Source organism: Notothenia coriiceps, unplaced genomic scaffold, assembly GCF_000735185.1.
Source record: "Notothenia coriiceps isolate Sejong01 unplaced genomic scaffold, NC01 NC01_scaffold00007371, whole genome shotgun sequence".
Taxonomy (NCBI): Eukaryota; Metazoa; Chordata; class Actinopteri; order Perciformes; family Nototheniidae; genus Notothenia; species Notothenia coriiceps.
In genome coordinates, this window is record NW_011340072.1 from 307,100 (window position 1) to 312,581 (window position 5,482).

General features: G+C 41.2%; 1 long non-coding RNA gene across 1 annotated transcript in view; it reads right to left on the reverse strand.

Annotated features, from left to right (window-relative positions):
* Window positions 1-636: 636 nt before the first annotated feature.
* The window catches only part of LOC104944012 (uncharacterized), a 9,678-nt gene continuing 4,832 nt past the window's right edge, over window positions 637-5,482 (reverse strand). The window contains exon 4 of the long non-coding RNA XR_798182.1: window positions 637-904. This is a non-coding gene — a long non-coding RNA (uncharacterized lncRNA). The remainder of the gene's footprint in view (window positions 905-5,482) is intronic.

The window sequence follows — 5,482 nt, forward strand, 5'->3', positions numbered from 1 at the left end:
AATCTGCAAAATGTGATTGTATCATGCTTTAAAAATGTGTCTGTTGAAATGTTCATGGTGAATAAAATATGAGGGGTTTAAACGAAATCTTATATCTTTTATTAGTGGGCAGGGTCATTTTGTCCACTGAGTTTTGTGGCTGATGAACTTTTCTTTCCCACACTGATTCAGCACACGTCCCTCTGTCTGCTCCTCCTAATTAAAACTTAATGTGAGGTCACTCAAATACGATCTTCACACACATTAAAATGTGAGTTAGAAAATGTCCTGCACACATGACTCTTTAAAACATTGTCTATTTTATATCGATTGCAATGTATTTTATTAAAGATTAAAGACTATAATGCTGTTGGAAAAATTCTTTGTTAAAAACACATATATTTACAATCTCAGCAGTATAATATCTCATTGTAATAACTGATGTTTCCTATTTCGATCACTGAAATAAAACACCCTTTTGCCCAAAAACAAGACAATCAAATTTGATATATATGTTCATTATTTTTATTCAAAATCATACAAACAATAAACCATTTAAAATTACAAGAATGTGTTAATATAATTTAATTAGAACAATTAATTCAAATTATTAATTAAAACATTAACATGCCCATAATGATAGTGAGAAGCAAGAAGAACATTTAAAGTTTTTTTTATTTGCAACTTTGAAAATAATTAGGTAATCATGATGAGTTGACAGACATGAAATCATGGTATTTATATGCATAGCAAGCGTTAGTTGTGCATTTAAGGCATAAGGTTCTTTAACATCTCGTAAGACTCTCCCCTTTGGGCGGTTGAACATCTGAAATCATATTGTGTCTCTGCTGACGTCATCTTTGCATTTGGTCCACAATGTCCAACAGCAGGTTCATAAAGAAAGGCGTGCAGGTCCTGTCCCATCCTGCGGAAAAACATAAAAGGGAATTATTAGCAAGAGGACAAAGATTTGTTTTCCACAACAATAATACATGTTTCTAGGAACAGACAGTATTGACAATGTAACTTCATTAACAACGAGAACAAAAAACATTCACAATAAAATCAAAATATTAATCTGTAAAGCATTTCAGAGATTATAAAGTACTTGCAAAAAAAAAAAAGCTTTCTAAAGTACTGCATAAACACTGAATATATTGAGATGTGTCAACCAGTATGAAAACGGTAATAATGATTCTGAAATCTTTAGTTTGGCTATTTGAAAATGCTGATGTGTTTTTTGACAACACAGAATTTGTTGTTGTGCATTTGTTTTTAGTTCTGTACATCAGAAATTGTACACAGTGTTTCAGAAAAACAAACTTCCTTTTCATGCCCTGTAGAAACAGGCCCCTGCTCTCTGCGTGTTGTTCTTCTCTCCCATTTTCAGGCTGTGTGCATGGGGGGATCTTAAGGCTTTTATCCCCACAGGGAACCAGCCCCAACTCTTTCTCTGTCAATTTTCACCCACTCCCCAATTCAGACGAGCCTTTTCTCCCACCAACCCCACAATGAAGGATTTGTCCTCGTTCTCTTTGTCCACCTCTGATATCTTTTTTTGACTGCTCCCTCTCTGCAGACAGCATGCAGCGTATGCAAATACACACTCTTTTATTCCTGAGACCCCTCCCCTTAATGAATGCAACCTTAAATGAGGACACACTTGCACACATTTACAGACAGGGCATGGAAACATGCACATATTACAATCACTGGATTTGCATGCCCTCTCCGACATGCAGTCACTAAAGCATCAAATACTGGCAATTTGGAAATATAGACAGAAATATATTCTGTAACTTAAGGATAAAACTGATTATTCTTATATATGTCTATACATGCAGTTTATCCAGACAGATGGATAACAGAAAATAAGACACAAAAGTGTAGGTGTGGGACACAGAAAAATCTAGTCTGGTTTAAGACTAGAGTTATAATTTATTTGGGAATCTTTTTGTGTTAAAGGGTTTTTTTCTGACAAGAGTTGTTTAACCATACTAATTGTCAATAGTGTTTTCTAAGCCCACAAGTCAAGAGCACCAACACACACACAATGGGTGTTGAGATGTGTTGGATGAGGTTGAAAAATGAGACAAATGGTTTAACACAATAGTGGGTCTGAACTGAGGAAGAGGTGCAGACTGGTAATGTGTCACTCTAACGGCTGGATGAATTATAATGGTGTCTGATGAACATAAAGCGTTCTCTCGCAGCTAACATTCCCAAGCTGGCCCGTGCCATCTGTGAGCGTGTGTGAAAGGGTTTGAGTCAGTGTGTGTGTGTGTGTGTGTGTGTGTGTGTGTGTGTGTGTGTGTGTGTGTGTGTGTGTGTGGGGGGGGGTTGACGTCTGCTGGACGGCTCTGACAGTTCGGCCTTTTCAGTCGAACATTACTGAGCCGGCCGGCCTCTTTCCCATAGCAACCCTAACAGAGGTCAAAGGCTATGTACCTCCATCCTCCTCCACAGACAGAGCTGCTGCACCCATGAACTTGAACTTGATTTCTGACTGCGTGATGGAGTCGTATACAATGAAAAAACCTGAAACATTGACTTTAATTAAATGTGTTATGTCAACTATTTCACTTAACTGTATTAAGTTAGTTGAAGCCATAATATTAAGTTGAACCTAATATACATAATACATTTGATTTAAGTCAACGGTTCAGTTTTTTCAGTGTATCATCTGACTTTATTCCAACTTTTCTCCTCTTTCCGCCCTTTACCCTTGTTTCCAATCCATGTACTGTACCAGTAGAATAAGGAAAGGAGTAAAAATGAGGTCACACCAAGGATTCCCCTTAATACTCCTCAAGTCTCATCTTCTCCTGATGTGATTACAAAGGCCGCTGTATTAAAGGCTAAGTCACCTAATTCTCCTCTACTTTCATTGGAGCATACAGGACCCCTACTCAGGGACACCACAGCCAACAGACGTAATCTGAAAAGCCTGGGATGTCGAAACTTCTCTCCATCTTCCTCTAAGATACTTAATGTCAGGCTTTGTGCTAGATTAGTCTCGGACAAAGTTGCATTAAAACACACCAGATGAGCCTCGCTTGACCCACATTGGACTCCAGCCAACACTATGGGCGGCGGGTGAGGCGGGCTTTATACATCACAGCAGAGCCGTTAAAACATTAATAGAGTCTACACATAGTGAGGAGGGTCCTAAGAGGTAACCCAGGAGCTACATTATATAGTATTAACATCTACTATGGCTACGCTGCTTCACCAGCACAGAATTTAAACTGGGTGGCGGCTACTGTCACTTTATCATGTCACACATAATAATTACCTTGTGCTGAAAGTCTCACATGGTAAAAAGGAATGCATAGCTCATAATGAATAACAGAGGAGAAAAGGAAGAAGGAAAGTAATCATCTATTTTCTGGAGTGGAAAAACATTTCTCTGTCAGTTTTCAAGGTATAAGAAGATATTGAAGAATGTATCACTAAGTCACTGTGTCTATAGCAACGAGCGTGCAGAGGGAAACTCAGGTACGTCTACATCCTAAATCCTCCTGACATGGAGTCAAAGCTGCTGACCTCACTGTCCAGACAATCTTAATGGAAAACTATTGTCTGTTTCAGAGCAGATTAAAACCAGACTCTTAATCAGTTTCAGCAAAGTGTTTATGAAGAACACAAAATCACATTAAGCTCATCTTGATACTTTAATTGATTTAATGTGATGTCAACCTGCGTATTGCAACAGAATTAAAGGTCCGGGAAAGTGTGTGTGCATGTGTCTCATTTTAAATCCTCCAAATAGTCATTGTTCTTCTAGCAGGCGTAGAGAAGACGAATACATTTTACTAACGGATTTCCTTCAGTCACCGCCTCTCTTTCACACACACACACACACACACACACACACACACACACACACACACACACACACACACACACACACACACACTATATTTAGCATGGCAATGCACAAGCTAATAGACGCTCAGCAAACGCAGAGGTAACACAGTGGTGACTCAAACATGGCTGCCCATGTGCTACACCTGCCTCTCGTGCCTCCTCTACATACACGTATAGTATTAGTCTTCACCATCTTTAACCCTTTCTTGATAAGCCAATCTGTAGTTTGACTTCATTTTCACCCCCCTTGCCCCTTTCTTTTCTTTAACGTTCTAAGAAGATCTTCAACAGAAACGTAGCATAGCAAGCTACAGTATCTCCACGATTAATTTCTCTGCTTCACCTTGCTTTCTCCCCTTCTGACAAATCTGCCTGAAGCAATGCGCTGTACAGTATATCACAGATGAGCAGCGCAAATGCAATTATAAAGACAGTTCTGAGTCTTTTATATGAATAAAAAGAGGGAATAATCTTCTGACATGTGGGCTGAGCATGCCTTACATATTGTGTGGAGGCACATGTACAGTGTGAGGATCATTAATAATCATTATCCACGGGGTTACATCATTCAGCTTGTTAGGCACACCCATCGCCTCAGCTGAGTCATTCTCGGTGATACACAACTGTCGTGGGAGATTTTCACGATGGCTGTCTTTTCTTGCCACGTGACAGCGATACAAATATGTAGATTGTGTTTGCATGAAGGACAAATCATATCCAGCTGCTAAATTGAGCATAGATAAAGAAGTACCTGGTGGATGATGGGCCCACTGGCTAAAATAAAATCAGGTTTTCCCTGTGTATAATGTGAAGAAAATACACCTTGGTGGTGCTGATAATTCTTTGCCTTACGTGTTTGATAGAATCTAATGTTAAGGCGTGATCCGCTGTGTGACAGGCCTGAGCATCTATATGCATATCATGTATGAATGCATCTCTAATGTCAGTGAATGCTTCTCAAAACAGCATCTACATGCCTTTCAGACATGCAGAGGAGGCTGAATAGACTAATGAACAGTCAGGTGGCACTCCAGGGCCTGGACTACCACCCCCCATCACACACATATCAAACACACATACACTTGCTCACACATTAAAACTCAGCGGCTCGCCCGACCCCGGTGATCCGCACGACAGTCTAATGTCTCAGGCATCTGCTCATGTCTAGTCTGGAGGGCCGTTCCCACCCTGCCCCCCAGCACAGGCCTGCCGCAGCACCAGCTCCCACAATGGTGGGAACGCAGGCCCTTACGGAGGGCGGAGGTGGGGGTGGGGATGGGGGACTAAACAGCTATTGAGAGGGGAAAGAGCGAGAGAGCGGGGCTGAATGATAATGTGAAAACGCACGGCACTGTTCATTAACACACAGGCACTGCAGCTGCACATGTTGGCCCTGACACACACGCTCACGTGTCTCTTTTTTCTGCTTCAGGTTGCAGACAGAGCCACCAGGGTTACAGAGCAGCTCCATGCCATGAGGGTGTGTGTGTGTGTGTGTGTGTGTGTGTGTGTGTGTGTGTGTGTGTGTGTGTGTGTGAGTCCGTGACGGTCGACGGTGCGTGTGTGGCGTGGTGTGTGTGGTGTGTGTGTGTGTTTGTGTGTGTTGTGTGTGTGTGTTGTGTGTGTGTGTGCC